The sequence below is a fragment of the Macaca thibetana genome, chromosome 5 (assembly GCF_024542745.1).
Source record: "Macaca thibetana thibetana isolate TM-01 chromosome 5, ASM2454274v1, whole genome shotgun sequence".
Taxonomy (NCBI): Eukaryota; Metazoa; Chordata; class Mammalia; order Primates; family Cercopithecidae; genus Macaca; species Macaca thibetana.
This window is the reverse complement of record NC_065582.1, coordinates 75,100,988-75,122,238: the sequence shown is the minus strand read 5'-3', so window position 1 is coordinate 75,122,238 and position 21,251 is coordinate 75,100,988. Positions and strand designations below refer to the sequence as shown.

At 36.1% G+C, this 21,251-nt stretch overlaps 1 protein-coding gene and 1 long non-coding RNA gene across 3 annotated transcripts in view; one reads left to right on the top strand and one right to left on the bottom strand.

The window, feature by feature from the left end:
- LOC126955637 (uncharacterized) overlaps nucleotides 1–6,383 on the top strand; it is a 90,529-nt gene extending 84,146 nt beyond the window's left edge. Inside the window, exon 4 of the long non-coding RNA XR_007726007.1 lies at nucleotides 2,104–6,383. This is a non-coding gene — a long non-coding RNA (uncharacterized LOC126955637). The remainder of the gene's footprint in view (nucleotides 1–2,103) is intronic.
- Nucleotides 1–21,251, bottom strand: part of ARSJ (arylsulfatase family member J) — a 77,398-nt gene that overhangs the window by 37,788 nt on the left and 18,359 nt on the right. The gene's annotated exons all lie outside the window — the stretch shown is intronic.

Below are 21,251 nucleotides of genomic sequence, written 5' to 3'. Positions count from 1 at the left end.
CTTACAAGTGGAAGTTGAACAATAGGAACACATGCCTAAGGAGGGGAACAACACACACTGGGGCCTGTAGAGGGTAGGGGTTGTGGGGAGGGAGAGCAACAGGAAAAAATAGCTAATGCATGCTGTGCTTAATATTTAGGTGATGTTTTGACAGGTGCAGCAAACCACCATGGCACACCTTTAACTATGTAACAAATCTGCACATCCTGCACATGTACCCCGGAACTTACAAAAAAAAAATGTGGATAAAGACAGAGTATCCAAAGAAGGAGGTGGAACTACCAAAGTCGGATTTCTCCCACTCTAAAACTATGTGTAGAACTGGCTCTAAGAAGAGTTACATTAAAGAGTAAATTCAAAATGGGTTAAAATTTTAAAATAAGATAATTTTTTTTCATCTTGAATTCAAATTTTTTTTACAGGCAACATGCATACTTGTGGAGTCTGGGCATATGTGTTAAGGCAAATTACTCTTAGAGTAAGGTCTTAGAGGTCCTTTACACAACTGATTTCTTTATTCTCTTCCATTTTCTTCAATGTCCTCTCTGAAGTAAACCTCCAGGTTACAGAGAAAAAGAAGGTGGTCTGGTAGCTAAGTAGCCTTCAAAGAGTTATGACAGAGAGCAAATAGATCTTGTGATTTGGTTCTATATCTAAACTTCTGCACTCCTCACAGACCTGGGAACATTGTAGAAGCTACAAATGTATTTCTACAGAAGGTGAATGAATTATTTCTAGATATAAATGTGATATATGAAGCAACATGAGAATACACTCCATATTCTGAAAATACAATGCACTTTTCAGTTTCTAAAGACATTGCAAAGTTGCAAAACAAAACAAACACTTTGCAGTTACATACTTGAACAATCCAAAGTGTAGTTTTTTTGTACCTCCAGTAATTTTAAAGCATACAAGAGTCACTTCTTTGTGTTCATGTTTTGATTCAGAAAATGTTTATTTGGTTTCTACCACATGGAAGAAAATTTACTAGGAATTTAATAGGATAATGCAAAGACGAGAAGGCATGGCTATATGCCCTCAAACAACTTGTGTCTAGTATCAGTGTATTGCCAAGAAGCCCCCAAAAATCATAATTTAATAACATTGTAGAACATTTAAGAACATTATCAAAATAATAATTTAAGATAGATGTGCTGTTACAAATTAGAAAATGTCATTAAATTCAAAATCAAAACAGGAATTAAATATATAATGTATAAGGCACCAAACTAAACTCTGCAGTAGAAACGAAATAAACACATAATTTCCAATGTTAATTAAATTATGATCTAGATAAATCACTAATTTATATATGCAAATTACTGTCAGCAAGGCAAAATGTTAAATTAATATTGCCAAGTTAAGATGCAACAATTCAAAACAAGAATGCTTAAAAATCTTTTCATTCATTATCTACTTTAGCAGAATTCTGAGGAAGATAACATTAATTATTACAGATTAGAAATTGGAGATTTAGAAAGTGAAAACATGTAAGAAGGACATGTTTCCAGAAAGCAGAGGTTCAGGGGTAGAGGGTGGAGGAGGTAACAGAAGTATCAACAACTTGAAATCCTTGAAGTATGACTAGACTGTTTAGAATGTTAAGATACCTAGGAAGGCAGACTGGATTCCAGTTACAAAGAATCTTCTTAAGTAAATGAGGTGAATTTGAAGAGTGCAAGAACAGCCAAGTTTAACTGGAATGTAAAGAATGAGTAGTGAGTGATAAAGGTTGGAAAAGCAACGGAAGGTCAGATTGTGGCAGAACTTAATAGTCTCTAAATTTATGTTTCCATTCCTACTTCTCATTTCCCATGTACTTCTGCTCAAATTAATTTAACAAACAGCTTCCAGATCAATATTGTATAAGTAAAGCCCAATGATGTAATCCTACTGCTAAATAAAACCAGTTAACCTATAAAGTACTCAAAATATAGATATCTAAGAATACTAGACTCTTGAAATTATGGCTGCAACCTTTTGCAAACCCAAGTCACAAATGCCCATTTCCTCTCTGTTCCAAATAAACCCCAAACAATATAACTCCTAGGACTTTAGTTGGACTAAATCTTTGATCTGGAACCATTTTCACATTTACAGGCCACTTCGAATGCCATCTCTGTCATGGACTTTCGTCTCCCCTTTAAGCACAAGGTAGAATACAATCAACAAGAACTTGGAATGTTCTTCAATTTCAGCATGCAGTGGTTCTGAGTGATCTTTCCAGATTTCCTTTTTAACTTGGCGTATGTACAACAAACAGTGCTGCTAGAATTTCAGAGGTTTTTCTTAAAATGGAAAAGTGATTTTAAAAAATATGAAGAAAATTTACCACGTTTCTTTTAAAATTACTAAATAGGATGCATGATGTATGTTCTATCATAACTAAGATAATTGTTATCCCTTTGGTGCAGCTAATAGATATATGTGAAGAAAATATCTTGCCTTATGAGACAGAAATTTACCTAGCTATTAAAAAAAAGTAACAACGTGCAGTGCAAAACATCTTTCTACTAAGAATTCCAAGATATTAATTCATAAAGGTAGATTTTGAATCTCTTTGGTGGATCCCAATACAGCTCAAACCCAATCAGTGTCAGGGTTTATATGGAAGCCACTAACCTCCTTTTGGCCAAAGTGCATCACTGTGGGCTGAAACTTGCTTAGACAACTTTAAAAGTTAAGAGTAGCCAGCATGTGCCATAGCCTCCAATTTCAACCCTCTTTGCTCTTGTTTTTTCTCTTGGGAATCATATGCTCTTGAATCAGTGCTTCATATCTTAGCTCATATCTTAAGATCTGACTTGTGTCTCCTACTCCTACATTATCTGCCACAGCCCTGTGCAGGAATCCTTGCCACACTTCTTGCTCTCCTGCGACACAGGGCCCTAGGATCATGACTGCCCTGAGTACCATTCTGTGATGTTCCGTCACATGACAGGAAGCAGTTTGGATTCCCCAACTTAGCAGAATTCCTCTGTAAATATCTCAAATACATTTTCCTGGGATTGACCTCTCCTTTCTTTTAAAAACTATTAAGTGAACACTACTTTGTGCCAGGTACTAGTATAGATGAGACAGGGCTTCTCACTTCCCACAGGGGGAGCCAGATGATAAAAAAAATTAAACCACTTTGCAACCAAGAAAATTCAGCTAGTGATAACTGCTATGGGAAAAAGCAAAATAAGCTAATGGCAGAGAGTGACAGAAGGCAGTTATATTAAAAAAGGTGGGAAGGGAGACTTCTTTGAGGGTGTAGCTTTTGAGCTGACACCTGAATAATGAGATGGAGTCAGTCAAGGGCAGATATGGGAAAAGTCATTCAAGCAGAAGGAATGGTAGACATAAGGATCCTGAGCTGGGAATCAGATCAGTATGTTCATGAACAGAGAGAAAGACAGGCTGGAGAACAGAATTAGGGAAGATGGCAGGCAACAAGGCCAGGGAGGTAGGCAGGGATTAGAGTAAGTCATGCCTTGTAGGCCAAGTCATGCAATTTGTATTTTATTCTCATTGAAATGGCAAAGACATTAAAAATTTGGGGAGAAATGTGATCTAATTTAAGTTTTACAAATCTCTCTGGTTGACTTAGAGAGAATGGAATTTTGGTAGCAAAGAGGAAACAATATGAATGCTGCTGCAAAAGCAAGTGATGTTTGTGGTTTGGGCTGTGGCTTCGAACCAGGAGACTCTGAGAAGTGATCTTTAGGAAATAATTTGCAGGTAGATGTGACAGGGCCAAATAAGGGATGCATGTATATATGTGTGTGTTTATTTATGAATCTGTATGGATCTATGTGTTTGGGATGCGGAAGATGAATATACAAGAGGCAGGATGACATGTGGGATTCCAATTTGAACAACTCAGCCAATGATGAAAAAAAAAAAAGAGAGAAATGAATAGCTCTCTTAAAAGTTTGAGAATACTACATTAATCTCATAGTTCCCTGTCAGGTAGGCAGGTATCTTAGTTTTCCTCAAGAAAAATGATCTCATAATTTTAGACTCATCTAGTTACCAAAAGAGATCCATTAACTAAAATAAGATTAGTTAAAACAACATGTCCAATAAAATTACATGCAGTGTTGAGAACATATTGTCCAAGATCTAGAAACAGGCCAAAGAGATACCTGGGTTTCCTTTTAGGAAAATGCCAAGAGGTAGAGTGTTCTAACAGCTCTCAGGGGATCATCAACTCTATAAGGGTGTGAGTCTTATGATTGACTAGATTGTTTTACAGCTTAATAGGTGTAGAAGTTAAGTGGTAGAAGATTGAGAGTAATACCAATGATTTTTGCCATAGCAATGGAAATGAATTTTGTTCAGGAGAGGTACAACTGATTTCTACCCTCTAGAAAAGATGAATCCTAACATTATATTTTGTTGCTTATGATTATTAACATTTTATAATTATTAACAAATTCATTTTAACATTCCTGATTGCATATATATATGTGTGTGTGTGTATATATATATATCTGTATATCTATATCTGTATGTCTATCTACCTGTCTTCAAATTCTCATTTGAATTTGTACTGGCATCTTAATTGTTCTGTCCTTAATTAATGACTTAAATAAATAAAATATTTGACATGTTTATATATGAATAAGAATAATTTATTTACCTTTTGAAGTTACATTTTAACAAGAGTAAAAATAGTGCAGATATTTTTGAAGTCCAAGTAGAAACTCGTATGCTCTTTGTTGGTGTCTCTTTTTAAAAATATGTAGACATATTTTAAGAGACAGGGTCTCTGTCACCCAGGGTGGAGTGCAATGGTGAAATCATAGCTCACTGACCTTCTGGGTTCAAGCAATCCTCCCACCTCAGCCTTCCTAGAAGCTGGGACTATAGGTGTGTGCCACCACACCCAACTAATTGTATTTTTTGCAACAAGGGGGTCTCACTATGTTGCCTAGACTAGTATCAAACTCCTGGGCTCAAGTGATCCTCCCACATCAGCCTCCTAAAGTGCTAGAATTACAAGTAAGAGCCACCATTCCTGGCCCTTTTGTGGTGTCTCTTCAAATGCTAATTCCTGACAATGACACAAGAGATGACAGAAGTAAGTAAACTTTTAATAGTTAGGATCAACATTGATTGGTAGAGTTATGAATAATATTAGAGTACAAATAGAATTGATCCTAAGACATTCATGCTATAGGGGAATTTTTTTTTGAGGGAGCTCATTATTTCAAAAAAGGCATTATAAACAACTCTGAGAAAACCAGCTTAACTGCTATCATAAATTCCATTGCTACATTTACATGTTAAAATTCTCAATGCAGTTTACTTTTATGTATCTGACATTTATATAAATAGATATAACAACCATTGTTTAGAAATATGCTGTATACTTGTATTTTGTCTGTCCTTTGATTTCTTCTCACTTGCTTCCTGATGAAAAGAAAAATAATTCTCCCAAGTAATTCCACACAACTTATTTTCTGATTTGAACCAACAGTCTTGGTGGTTGACAGGATTCTTGGGGGCTTACAAATGTCAGTTTGTTCATAGTTTCAGGCAGAGTGATCTAGGAAAGCAATTTCTCATAAAATACTTTCCTTCTCTTTAAACATTTTTTTTTCCCTCTTAAGAATTGCTTTTTCTTCTTGGTATAAAAATAATTTGCTTTGTGGTTATTTGGATGTGAGTCACTTCTGTAAGTCACTTTTAGCTATGTTCCCCTGGCTGGGTGAAACAAAGTAAAAAGAAAGCCAGAGTTTATCCCTCCACCGTTTTCTAGCTGTCTTTTGCATCACTTTTTCATCTGCCTGCTTTATGCTTTTCTTTAACTGTTGACAATAGGGGCTGTGCTTTCTCTCCAAAATTAAAATGAAAAGAAATCCTAAATGTAGCTACCATTTTTTAATGACTGGCAAATCACCATGCATGAAAACAATGATGCAGGCACACATTGAAATTTCACACCAAGAAGACTCCTTTGCACATCAAATGGCATTTTTAGGTGCATAAAAAAATGTGCCTAAAAGAAAAGAATGTTAAGATCTTAAAGATAATTTTAAAACATCATGTTTTACAGTGGACTAGGAGCCCTAATTTTGCACATTATCTCCAATGAGAATTTCAAAGTAAAAAAAAAAAAAAATCAATAAAAGTGGTTTTACATACACACCATACACACACACACACACATCAGTAAATATGATTTATATATTTGATATGCCAAACTCTCCAAGTTCTATTTTAATTTACATAAATCTACATTTCTCCTTGACCTCAATAATAGTAATAACGCACCCATAACATTTTGCATAAATTGTACAATTTATTTTCACACATGTTATTATAACTGAGCTCAGTAGCTGTTCCATGAGGAAACAAAGGCAATATTAAAATTATTTTGGTGACTTGAATTACAGCTGTTTTGTTTTTCTCTATAGTGATTTCTAATTCCTTATTTTCTCTTCTAAGATTTGTTTACTTTATCAATTATAAAAATGTTAAGGATATTGTAATAGTTCAGCTTATGTATATAATTTGGAAGTTATGATGTTTAAACCTTCATACATTGGAGAAGAGGCATCAGCAAAATGAAGTGGTATCCAATATATCCAACCTTTGATGATTCACTAAAAAATAATTGTAAGTATTACCTCTCATCAATTCCATAAACTAGGTAAAAACCATTATTTTAAGTTTTTGTCAATAAGATATTTTGTAATATAGACATATATATTCAGATATTTTAAATTGTGATATTTAGGTCCTCCAATAGGGATTTAAAATTGAAAAATAGGCCAGATGTGGCGGCTGAGACTTGTAATCCCAGCAGTTTGGGAAGCCAAGGGAGGAGGATAACTTCAACCCAGGAGCTGGAGATCAGTCTGGGCAACATGGCAAACCCCGTTTCTACTAAAAATACAGAAATTAGCTGGGTGTCTTGGCATGCATCTGTGATCCCAGCTGCTTGGGTGGTTGAAGCATGAGAATCATTTGAATTTGGCAGTTGGAGGTTGCAGCGAGCTGAGATTGTGCAGCTGGACTCCAGCCTGGGCAACAGAATGAGATTCTGTTTCAAAAGACAGAAAGAGGGAGGAAGGGAAGGGAAGGGAAGGGAAAAGGGAAGGGAAAAGGGAAGGGAAAAGGGAAGGGAAAGGAAGGGAAGGGAAGGGAAGGAAAGGAAAGGAAAGAGGGGTGGAGGGGAGGGGAGGAAAGAAGCCTGAAGGAAGGAAAGAAGGAAGGAAGGAAGGAAGGAAGGAAGGAAGGAAGGAAGGAAGGAAGGAAAAAATTGAAAAATTGAAAACATTGAAAAATAACTTTTATCTTTATTGGGTAGAGAATAATCTACCTGAGCAATTAAATTTTAAAAAGTATATGGACTATGTTTTATAAGTTATTTCATAAGTTTTACCCTTTTTTGTTCATTAAGCTTACTAAGTGTAGTATGGTAAAACATATTATCCAATTTGTCTGAATATGGATATTTTATTTAATTATGGCATTTTCAAAAGTAAGTCTTTAAACGTTTAATCAAAATACATTGGCTGGGCATGGTGGCTCATGCCTATAATCTCAGCACTTTGGGAGGCCAAGGCGGGTGGATCACTTGAGGCCAGGAGTTCAAGACCAGCCTGGGCAACATGGTGAAACCCCATCTCTAACAAAAATACAAAAATTGGCAGAGTGTGGTGGTGCACACATGTAGTCCCAGCTACTTGGGAGGCTGAGGCACAAGAACCGCTTGAATCCAGGAGGTGGAGGTTGCAGTGAGGCAAGATTGTGCCACTGCACTCCAGCCTGGGTGACAGAGCAAGATTCTGCCTTAAAAAAAATTAACATAGTATTTTCTTTATTATATTAGGAAGTAATGGGCTTATGAGTTATTTATAGCTTCAACCCACTGTCTTATTTATATTAGCCTGAGTAGAAATTACCTGTTGAAATTTATATTGACTCATAACTATGGATCAGTAAATCCAAATGGTTTACTGACATCAACAGGAAATTTGAATCAGGAAAAACTTTAAAATTGTTATTCTTTTCTTCAGAAATTTCCTTAGAGTTAACAAAGATTTGAGTATTCTCTGGATCCCTAAAGGTATATTAAGTGCCATATTTTATAGTATCTAGGCAACTTTATTTTAAAACTAAATCACTTATCCTTTATTATGCTATAATAATAGTTGCAAGCATGCTATATTCTAGAATTTTTTCCAGACATATTGTTAACGTTATCATTAGTCTCGAGTTATTTATTATGCTTCACTGATTTTAGCTATATGTATATGTCTAAGTGATCATACTTTAGAACCAAGTTTCATAGCACATGTTGGAAAACCTAACAATTATATTAGTGCAGGAGCTTAAAGGAAACAATCCAGCACCGTGACATGGAGGAGTTGGCTGTAGCCATTCCACATCCTCTTCTAGGCCTCTTGGTATTTGGCTTTGTTTTCAGAATTTTCTGTATCTCTTCATTGCAACAGATGCTCAAAGAGTTTCTTAAAGTTCACCTCTAAGAAATGTACTACATCCTTTTCACAATAGCAAAGACTGGGAACCAACCCAAATGCACATCAATGATAGACTGGATAAAGAAAATATGTCACATATACACCATGGAATACTATGCAGCTATAAAAAAGAATGAGTTCATGTCCTTTGCAGGGATAGGGATGAAGCTGGAGACTATCATTCTCAGCAAACTAACGCAGGAACAGAAAATCAAACACCACATGTTCTCACCCATAAGTGGGAGTTGAACAATGAGAACATATGGGCACAGGGAGGGGAACATCATTGAGGCCTGCGGGGGCTGGGGGTGAGGGGCTAGGGGAGGGATAGCATTAGGAGAAATACCTAATGTAGATGACGGTTTGATGGGTGCAGCAAACCACCATGGCACATGTATACCTAATGTAACAAACCTGAACATTCTGCACATGTACCCCAGAACTTAAAGTATAGTAATAATAATAAAACAGCAATAACAAAATGAAATATGCTATATCTTCCCTAGCACTTTCTTCTGGCTAGAATTGAAGATCTGGTGAGTACCAGAGACCATCTCTTTCCTCTATGCTTGACTTTCATCAAAGGACGTAAAAAAGCCTCATGGACACAACTTGAGATGGTGGACACTGAACCTTGCCATTTCCGAAAGAAGTTAAAGAAACTGCACCCAGTGAACAAGAACTAGCCTTTCATCATTCCGTAGGTATTTACTGATGGCTCCCTTAAGGCCCAACTGAAACGTAGACGGAGACGATGTTACTAGCTGAGCGTTATTGAAGATTTAGTCCATGCCAGTCTCTGTACTAAGGACTTAACCTCCCTTTCCTTATTTGCTCCTCATTGCCCCATGGAATAGATATATTAGTGTTGTTTAGATATGAAGAAACAAAGGCAGAAAGAGTGAAAACTGATGATCTCTTCACTGTTAACTCATTTTTGCGATCTGTACTCCACTCCAAGTATATTTTATTAGATCCTTACATCTTCCAACACCCTCGGGAAGTAGAAGACCATTGCTATGGCACACAGTTTGTCTTCTCCTTACTTTTAAAAGCTCTTTGGTGGACATAAAAGAGGTGTGGGAGATGTTATTTCCTCTAGTTTCGCCCCACTTTTAATCTGGAAATGGAGGCAGACACTGGAGAAGCCCAGGCTCTGTGGGTTCATAGAAATGGATGCTATTCAGATGTAAGCTATATGGTTTCTCAGGAAATAAAATGAAGTTCTAATAAAATGTACTGAAAAGTGATTATATGGCACTAATAATGTGGGACTGTCTGAAAGGAGAAACCTGCTTCTGAAAGAACGGCTTCTCCCTTTCCCTCCCTTTGAAGTGATTTCAGCTGTCCAGAGCTGCCTGAAGGAAATCCATCATAGAAAAGAAAGAATAGTCCTATAGTCCTATTCTGACCCTCCCCCTTCGTTTTATGTTCCCCTAATACTTGCCCCTCCTGCAACCTCATCATTGCTTTATGGCTGACTGGTGAAGGGAAAAGCTATTCCTAGCACAGCAGATGTAGGAAGCCCCAGCCAGATGAGCCCTGGAACTGGCAGTAAGTTTGGTTTGGTAATAAGGAAACAGCTCAAGAGAAGCATGGGAAAGGGGCATTGAATTGTTCACTGAGAAACATTATCCATCAGTTGTGAGATAAATCTTGAAAGAGAGAAAGAGGGAAAAAGGGTGAATATGAGATGAAGGAAAGGGAAGAAAGAGAGGGAGAGGAAGAGGGGAGACAAAGTAATTTTGCTTCAAAAGGCCTGCAAATTCTGGAGGTATATAAATCCTATTTGGTTCTGTAATATGAATATGAAAATGTTACACATCAGCCCCTTAAATTTATGCTAAAATGACTGTATTCTTTTTATTTTTATAGCTATTAAGTCTTGCACATTAAGAGGGTATGCTTTCCTGATTATACCGTGACTAGGCATAAGAATGGGAATTATTTTCTCTGGAGTTTGTTATGAGACAGCACCCTATTCTTAAAGAAATTTGCATACATTTGAAGCACTGGTATACTGGTGTGGTGTCCTGTCTTTCTGTTTATGGCACCAAACACTGCCAACTCTGTCCAAGACTAAGAATGGGAGAAAGGATTGGAAATAAAAGGAAATAAATGGAAGTTTTAAAAATGCTTGAAGAAACAAATATAAAAGAGAAAAAGAAACCAGAATCATAAAAGATAAAGATTTACGAGAAGGCATTAGAAACCCAGAGTAGTACAGCTATAAAGGCCCATGCTTGTTACTTAGTACTATAGCTGTCAAAAATGCTTCCAGTAGGGGGAAGTTCAGCATATCACCAGACAGCTCATTTTATTTCTGAAGCGTTTACTAATAGAAGGTTCTCATTTGGATTAATTCAGGTTCTTCTTGTCTGGAATCTTAATAAATCTGGAATCTCTTCTATGTTAATGTTCTTCAAATATGTGAAGACAGTTACCACGTTTCCGAGTCGTCTCAGTTATTTCAGCCAATCCTCATGCTCTCTGGTTGCCAGATCTCCTTGGCACACACTTCAGTGTGTCAGTGTCCCTCTTACAATCTGGCACTTTGAATTGAACATAATCCTTCAGATGTGGTCTGGACAGTGTAAAGTTCAATGGGACTACTCCCTTTCTTGATTTGAAGTCAACACTTTATTAAGACTCACACGAGCTTATTTGGCAGCACATCATACTGTTGGCACACGGTGAACTTGTAGGCAGCTAAAACCCCAAGTTATTTTTTTTTCCATATTCACTATTCTTAAGCCAGTTGTCCTCTGTCTTGTAGAAGAGGAGTTTACTTTATGAATCTACAGACAGAATGTTTTGTTTCTTGATGCTTTCTCTCATTGTTCCTGCTCTTTAAAGATCTAGAAGATATTTAATTTTGTCCTTCAATATGTTAGCTATCCCTCCTGTTAATTTTGGTGAATAATGTGTCGTCATCTGAATCATGTGTTCAAGAGTTTGAGGAGACAGAAATAACTTAGAACAAAGCCTTATCAATTGTTATTGAATAACTGACCTTAGGTTAACTTTGATTTGTTACTCAATTCACTTTGAATGGCACGTTCAACATTTTACTTACCATTCAGTTTATTTTTTTCTGATTAAAAGGATTGTCTTTTCTACAAGCCTTGTTGAAACTGAGATATAGTATATGTATAACCTCCCCAGATTTTGCATGCTGGAAGAAAATCACTTTTCTTTTTCATTTTTTAAGAGATAGGGTCTCACTATATTGCCCAAGCTGGAGTGCAGTGACCATTCACAGGTGCATTCAGAGTGTATGGCAGCCTTAACTCCTGGCCTCAAGCAATCCTCTCGTCTCAGCCTCTCGAGTAGCTGGGACATAGGCATGCACCACTGCAAGAAATTTAAGTGATATATTTTGGGCATGAATTATTTTCAAACAATTTAAGGCCACTTCTAATAATCACCAATTCCTGTAGTAACTTACTGAATAAAAATCAACTTCCCAGCCAACTTGATTTTTTAAAATCAGGGAACCATAATCAACCTATTAATTAGTTTTATTTCTAAAATCCAGACTTCTCTCTTTTTTGACATTGAGATACTACATGTTTTCAGTATTCTGATGTCTTCAATGCATGCTTTAAAATATTTTCATACACATATCAATATTTAAAATATGGCATATAATGTAATGCACTCTGGGTTCTCAATTTAGCTAACTGTTCTTACAGTCTGTTAACCCATGAAACCAAGCACTTCCATACACCCTCCCTGGGTGAGGTAATGCTGAAAGCAGTCACTAGAGGGAAATAGAGGGCTGAAAACTAGGTACAGGAATGGTCCACCCCTGGTTAGGAGGACCAAGAGAAGGATAGGCTGGAGAAGGCTAGACCTCTGTAGAAGAGGCTACTCTCCGAAATTCCGCTTTAGATATGGTTCACATAAGGACAGAGATAGAACTGGAATGCAATCAAGACAGATCAGCCAGTCAGCACTCAGTTGGAAGACACATCAATGACAACGTTTTTTGGAAGTTTGATATCAATGCCAGAAAATGACCTTGAAGCAGGAGTCTTGGTGTCATGGTTGAAATCTGTAGTCAAAGCTAAGATCAAAATTGCATCAGTTCAGCAACAATCGTTACAATTTATTGACTGTCTACTGTATGTCTAGCAATGAACCAATATTATGTCCCATTCTTGGAATAAGCTTTGGAAAGTAATATTTTCCCCATTTCACAAAAAGAAAACTGAAGAACAGGATTTAAGAAATTTAAGTGGCAGAACTGGGATCTCAACAGAGATTAGTTGAGCTGCAAGGCATGTACTCACTATGCTGAAAGGCTGGACAATACCGTATTCTGATTCAATAATTAGAATTCTGGGAAGAGAGCTCTATAAAAGCTTGAAACAATTTTCTCCTCAACTCTAGGGCCTTCTCTCTTAGAATTTGTGGAGAGTGGACACATCTTCTCACTTATCATAGGCTTCTATTTTCTGTAATTAAATTTCATCAGTCCTTCACAGATTTGAAGTTCATTCTGCTTTTTTAGGATCATGCAAACAAAATATATCCTATTAATACATTTTATTTTCTTTCAAGTCAAGGCAAATGAAAACTTCATAAACATAATGTATGGCTTTTTAGAAGTTATATGTAATGAATACAAACTTAGTACAGTGAAAATTCTCAGTGACAATTTGAATTTCCAATAGGATCTGCACCTCTTGGCCCAAATATTGGCCACATAAACATGGCACCAGGTCTATCTGGTAAAAATGCATATTAAGTAGTTAAGGGAGCAAATGTTTATAGGGGGTAAAATAATTTTCAGTTTTAGTATCTGTAAAGCCAAATATTAGATGAACAGGTCAATGAATTCGGGGATAAAATGATCAGTAGCAACATAATAAAAGGATTTTAAAAGCACTGAACCTTAAATAACTTAATGGAAGTAAAGAGAAAGTTCAAAAAATGATTCACAAGATAGCTCAGGCAATAAGGTCCCTGATTTCAAAGATGTATACAGATGTTTGAAAAAAATTGTCTCAAGAAATCTGAGTTTCAAAAGGCAGTATTTCTAAACATACTGGAAGCATTCTAAAACAAGCTAGAGTACTATACTAATAAGCATGGTTCTTTATCGTTTTCCTGTTCGGGGTTTCTAATGCTTTTCTCAAGACAGAGGTAATTAAAGTAATATATTACCATCCAAATCCATGTTAGGTCTTCCGATGGGACTTCCTGTGGTTTCCTCAAGTCACCAACATCTCACCACATGTTTGAATATAGCCATTACATATTTCAGTGTGTTTAAACCTATTAACAATGATCTCCCTCCTGTTTGTCTTCTTCCTCCAGAACATATACAAATAAAATTTGTATAAAATTTCTTCCTTGAACTTAATAGATAATGTTTTCTTAGCAGATTTCTCTGGTCGAAAAAACGTAATTTGTGAGGAATATGAAATAGAAAACAACTTCAGGTTTATAGACTAGAGACCCATAATTCATATTATTTGTTTGAGTTTTCACCTTTTCTGAAAATACAGATTTTAAATACTTGAAAAAATAAATGGGATGTTTGTTTTAAATTCTGCCTCAATCCAAATACTTGGAAAGCCCTGTATTTAAAAAACTTGAAATTTCATTCTAATTTTATTTAAGGTTAAACATAGAAGTGTCCTTTGAAAGTTCACATCTGGGCCGGGCGCGGTGGCTCAAGCCTGTAATCCCAGCACTTTGGGAGGCCGAGGCGGGCGGATCACAAGGTCAGGAGATCGAGACCATCCTGGCTAACACGGTGAAACCCCGTCTCTACTAAAAAATACAAAAACCTAGCCGGGCGAGGTGGCGGGCGTCTGTAGTCCCAGCTACTCGGGAGGCTGAGGCAGGAGAATGGCGTGAACCCGGGAGGCGGAGCTTGCAGTGAGCTGAGATCCGTCCACTGCACTCCAGTCTGGGCGACAAAGCGAGACTCTGTCTCAACAAAAAAAAAAAAAAAAAAAAAAAAAAAAAAAAGTTCACATCTATCTCCCTTAACTTGGGCTGCACAAATTGTCCCAAAGATGTACATAGTTATTATGGCATGTTTTGATGCACAAGTAACCAATTGGTGATAATTTATCTCATAGCAGCAGGATAGATGAGCCCAGCTCACACTGGGCATTAACTGAACAACGTCCTACTTGCTGAAAATGGAAACTTATAGAAGTTAGGCTGTTTCTAAAATGTCCATGGGCATTCTAAACCTATAGTCTGAGCCAGATGTCTGGAAGCTCTTAGAGATATTTATTTTTTCTAATATAGTCATATCTTTCCCTTTGCTGTTTTCTTTGCACTTATCTCTCTTGTCTTATTTTGGTTCCTTCTGTCCCTGCCGTAAACAGAAGTATGTTCTTTGTTCTCCCTCTCAATTTCTTGACTTTACTTTTCTTTTTTTTTTTTTTTTTTTTTTTTTGAGCATATGTGAGCATACAGCATCTGTTTCCAAGCCTACGCCAGATGGATGAAAATAATTATTGGAGAAATCTGAGAAAAGGAAGATCAAGGCACTTTTAACATCAGCAGAAGATAATGAAAGGGTAGAACAAAAACTGAAAACCAGAGACACTGTCAGGAGTAAAGTAAAGTCACTTCTCAGAGTTTCCATAGATCCAATGGCACTGCCATAAATCTAGATTGAGGAAGTCCATTAGCAGTTATTGCAGATACACTTACCTTCTCCTCACCCCAAATTCTAAATAAAATATATCAAAATGAATGGACAGATTGGTTATTATTTAAATATTAACCCTGTTTGCCAGCTTCTTTTAGGTCATAAATTTACATGGACTCATGGTAATCCAAATGACTGTATAATCAGGATATTTAGGAAAAAAAAAAGAATCAGTGGCAATACTCAAGCCCAGGTTCCATGCCATCTGCAGGGGCTGTGCCATAGTTTTTATTATAAAAGCAGCTACTATTAGGATGCTGTCGGACTGGTTTTTCCAAGCACCAAATCCATATGGGTAGAACTCAATAAATACCATGCAAATAATAATTACTAACATCTGTAGAGTGCTTTCCGGTCTACATGTTGCTTTGTTTAACCTTCATAACTGTTATAATCCTCATTTATAGCTCAGGAAACCGAGGCTTAGGGAGGTAAAGTGATCTAGTTAAGAGCATACAGCATAAAACAGTGTTTTAAACCATAAATTTCAACTCTAAAATGAAGTTTTTTGATTCCAAATCCAGAGCTTCTGCTACCTTGTGGTGCCTCTCTGAAAATGTTTTAACAACAATAATGTTATGATTATACCTTTTAATGTAATTTTTAGAAAATGTTGCCCTTCAGTATCTTCCAGCCACAGTAGCTAATATTTTATGAGATCATAGTTCTGAGTTATTTGTAATATGGAAACTGAACATTGGAAAACATTATTGAAATCTATTTAAAAACTGTTATTTGGTTCATTTGTGAACCTCAACCTCCTTGGCTCAAGTGATCCTTCCATCTCAGCCTCCTGAGTAGCTGGGACTAAAGACATGCACCACCATGCCTGGCTAGTTTTTGTAGAGACAGGGTTTTGTCATGTTGCCCAGGCTGGTTTCAGAGAGTTTGTAGTGATTTGGAAAGCAAGCTAGATAAAGCCTACTTTATGAAACATGTGCTTAGAATAAAATAGATTAGGATTTAAATCCATAAGGATAAAGAGCCACTTCTCCTTATAGGGAATATTTAATATATTCCCCTAGAACATAAAGAGTAAATTGTTAATCACTTAACAGGAAGAATAGAAGAAGGGGTTCTAAGACATTAAAAACAAAAATGGGAAGAAATGTTTTAAATAAACTAGAAATCAGTGGGACCACACTGTCACTTAATAAATCTTTACTGGCCATTTACTATATATCATATAATGCCAAATACTTGGGGAAATTTAAATTTTATAAGACAAAGCCTATCCTTTTGAAGAGCTCACAGTGCAATGGAGAAGAAAGCAATGAATAAAATGTTTGAATTAAGAAGGAGAAACTTGTCTGCAGGAATAAGCAAGGGAAGTAAAATTAGATTTGAGTTCTGAAGGATAAATTGTATCTTCACAGGATGAGAAATGGGCAAAATGCATTTGGAAAGGAGCAGCTCATGCAATGGCATGAAAGTATGAGAAAGAGATGAAGTTCATGAAATGGTGACATGATCAGTGCAAGTAGATCACTGGGTACTTGAAGGAGTGGTGAGAAACGAGTCTGAAAGACTGCAGGGGCCGGTTTGTGAGGGGTCTTTGATGACACAACGAAGTGTAGTGACTTTACAGGCTCCAGGGTGCTAATAGCCTTATGCTTTTCAGGCAGGCAGTAGCACCATGGAATGTGCAATTTAGAAAGACAATTCCAGCGGCTTAATGTGGGAAGAGACTGGTGACAATGCAGCATTTTACAGGCAGTTGCAATTGTAGCAGCAAGCTGGGCCTATAGAATTATAGGTCCTAAATTAGAGGGTGTATTTTACTTTAGAATAATCAATGCCATTAATAATTGCAGGCAGTTCATAATATAAAATGTTTTCAAGCAAGGATAGGTTTGGGGAGGAAGGCCTTGAGGCAGATTCATCATATAGTAAGCTAATAGGAAGGAAGGCTTCAATATGATGTCCGACGTCTTAGGATGGGTACAGTTCTTTTAGTTTTAGCTCTCCAAAAAGTATTTCCACCATTTTATTTAAATATCTCTATTAGCATCCTTAAATATTAGGGATTTCTTCTTCTTTTAAAAAAGTTAATTTCAGAGACCTCTCCTGAGAAAAAATAGAAAGATAAACTATGCTTGCAAAATTAATAAGCAATACATTGTATTGGGAAAAAATATAAAAATAAGTAGAGAATTGTTTACTTAAAAATGGAAGTGAGTCTTTAAAGTCATTTTTCTGCAACAAATATGGTCTTTTGTTACATTGAGTGGGAAAATCTTCAATCAAACTTTCCAGGATAGAACATTAAAAAACAAAACCCATCAACTCTGAGCTCTCTCTCTACTGTTGAGCACAAAAACCAAAATTACAAATGTACAACATTTATTTTCAAAGTTCACGGTGACTGATTTGTGTATTGAACACAACGATTTGCTTCCTTTGTGCTTCTTTAAAAAAAAGTAACATTAACTTGCAAAAAAGACTACAAATTGCTTATGTGGGAACAAACTTAAAAGTGAGACAGAATTTCATCTACAAGACTTAAAAACGTCTCTTAATTGTTATGATGTAATGGCAGTCTAAAAATTTTCATCAATAAACAAAAAATCAGTCAAGCACACAGACCGTCTGAGACCATCTTGTCTGGATAACATCTTCAAAGTTAGGACTCAGTGATTACTAGTCTGAGTTCTATGCTAAGGTGCTCAAGAAAAACAACTTCATATTGAGTGACATATACAAGTGCAGCAAATCTTTTTAAATTTGCATGTTGTTTTGGGAGGCTTTTTAAAAGAAACTGTAAGCCAGCATATGGAAAGTTATAAATGCAGCCCAAGTTTGCTTGGAATCTAATTAGAGAAGCCTTCCAGCTGTTGCCACTGCCTGGAGCCTCTATTTCCTCTTACTCTCTCCTTCCAAACAAACCACGGAAAAGCAAGCTGAACACCAGTTCTCCTGCCTGATGCAACATGAACTGAATTAGGCAGTCTGGCAAAAAGGAGATGAAAAAATCAGCCTCCTTATTAAATGTTGCTGTACATAAAGTGTACAATGAAAATTCAGCTGAATTAAGGACAGAGGTATAGAAACAAAATTAATGTTAAAAAATTTAAGTGCGTTACCAACAGCACAAAAGACATTATCAATATTATGACTAAAGACAGCATGATGTCTAGTGTTCACCTATTTGTAGAAAAATGAAAGAATCTGTTAATTATTTTTCTATTTGCACTATGTTCTCCAAACTAGACAACTATGATAACCAAAGGCCTTTGAACCCCTAACTTTGATAAAGATCAGGTTCCTACATCATAGATTGGTTATTTTTCCTACATCATAGATTGGTTATTTCTCTGAAATTATTCTCTATGGATATTAACCTGCATATTTTGACTTTAGCTGATACATATATACAAATAGATATATAACAGAGCTTAAGGCATGGAAGGTTGGGAGAAGGATGTATCATTGATGTACCTCTTTGAAGAGAAATAAAATTTCAATATTTCAATATTTCAATATAAAATTTCAAATAGGCTGAGAAGAGAGTGATTGTGGTATAAATTTACCTCTCCTATTTCTTTAATCTTCTACTTTCCACTAATTTCCCTACATTTTATCCTCAGCCTTTACCTTCAAGCATATGTCTCTCTCTATCTTGAAAATATCCTCTCTTTGAACCTGCCAGTTTTTAAATTGCCACAACATTTCTCTCTCCTTTGTTGCAAGGTTAAACCCCGCACACAGGCTACACCCACTCTTGCCATTTCTACTCCACCAATCCTTCTAATAAGCTCTCCAGAATCAAACCATTTGTGTTTTAGGAGCGGGATGGGGGTGGTAAGATAGAAATGATGACTTTCTTCTTAAAATAGCAATTTAAAAGCATGATAAAATTTAAATAATAACTAGAGCTGTCTGAAGAGAACATTTCTTTTCAGGCAAATGTGAAATTAAGTAATCTGTTTCATGTTGCGGTAGACATTTTTCTGAATGGCTCACACAGAACATAAACCTCAAAAGCCAACAGCATACTGGGGGGGGATAATTTCTGTTTGCCCTCAGTTCAGTGTTCTGTCCCGTTAACAGCTCTGCCTCTAAATATGCATGACATTTCCTTTCAAAAATTTTCTGTTTAATGTTTCAAATGCACACACTAGAGCTGACTTAGTAAACCAATTCCCTAATAATGAGTCATCTGGCCAAACATGAGTCAGAGTAATAAAGCTCTGGAGACACTTCACTGTTTGAACTTTAGGGACATATATAAACCTGTGAACAATTTCACAGCCTCAAGAAAGAATTTTTAACTGTTATGAGAGACTGGGTAAGAGAGAACCAGCACTTCCCTGTTTTCATGTCTTATCTTTTCTGAATTTGTAACATTGATTAGGATAACCTCTGTTCTATCATTTTTTATTTACAGAGATTGCAATGATCATGTGTAGCACTAAAATACAAATTTCATAGACAGTCAGTATGTTTTACTTTATGTATATTAAACATGTTTTTTTCTTGAACATTTGGCAACTATAATCAACATGAGATTAACTGTTTCATCAGAATGTGTTTACATAGTTGCATATTATCAAATGGAATTTGGTTTCTGAAAAATGGAATGAAAGTATGGAACCAAATGGCACAGCTAGAAGTTAGAATATTACCCACCTCGTATTTTAGTTAATTTTACTGTGATCTATCGGCCACCCAAATAGATTTTTTTTTTTTTTTTTTTTTTTTTCCTGAAAGTCTTCTAGTTTCTCTTGTCTTCAAGCCTATGTTCATTGGGGCATTAAGTAATGTACCTTCTATCATTGCTTCTCTCTTGAATTATTGTTCTCTTTCCATTCTTAGTGTTATCATTATGTTTTTTTTAAGTATTTTGTTTCTCATCCAGACAGCTTCCTACTGGTTTCCCTGTTTTAGAGTTAGAGATATAATAATGAGATATTGATAAAATAACAATTAGGCAATGATAAAATGATAAGAAAATGAGGCATTGACAATGAGTTGTAGTGGGTGTTTTACAAAATACACATTGATGGAGAATAAATTCTATGTGTGGTTCCCTACACCTGTTCTGGTATGCCTAACTACAACTTAGTTATTGAACAATAGTTTCCTTATATGCTTTTCTCACTACGGGTCTATTGAATTTGATGACAAGTGAAAATTTTGAGAGTTCAAGATCATCTGGAAAAGCTTCTCTACTTTACAAACATTGCTGTTTTATAATTATTTTCTGTGTACCTCCAGTATCGTGGTTTGGATGTTAAAGTATTTCACGCTCACCTCCATGGTAGTGTTATAATGCCGCAGGATTATTAGTGAACTGCCTCAACTTTAGTAGCTATAATTGATTCTGGTGTATTCATCAGAATGACAGCCACAGTTTGTAGAAAAGAAAGAATCAAATAATTTTCTTATAAAAGATGTGTTTAATAGATCTGTAGCTTTTTATTGTTGCTGCTGCTGAGTCATTATTTTTACATTTTATAACTTGATGTTGGTACTTCTTGAGAATGATTGCCTTATTAACATATTGCTTATTTGTAACATTACGTCAGTAACTTATTTTCTTGATATGTTAAGAAAATTCCCTCAGAGTAGATTGAATAGACCAGTGTATTTCAAACAATGACCCAGGAGCCCTGGAGATTGGCAGAAGTGTCCCGAGCCTGCCTTAGAACGAAGGGGTTGAGGCTGGAACCTGCACTAGCAGCTCTACTTTCTTTTGTTTTATATGCTGGGCTTCTTTTCCATCAAGAAATTCATTTGACTGAATAGTGCCACAGTGAAAAATGTCTGAAAAATTATAGAATAAGTTGCAAGTCCAACAAGGAAATACACCAATTTACCTATGGCAAACACAGGTAATGTGAAATGGGCAGCTCCTCTAGGTGAAAAATAAGGAACGGGAGAGACAGACTACAGTGCAGATCCTGAGCAGACACCATGGAGATGTGACATGCACACTCTGATCATACCTGGAGGAGACATCCAGCAGGTGGGAAGTGAAATAGCACTTACCCGATAACACAACCTGGCTTGCCTAAAGTTTTACACTTTAAAATTTAAAATAAAGGGACTTAGAGGAGGGATTTGAACTTGTAAAAGATTACTAG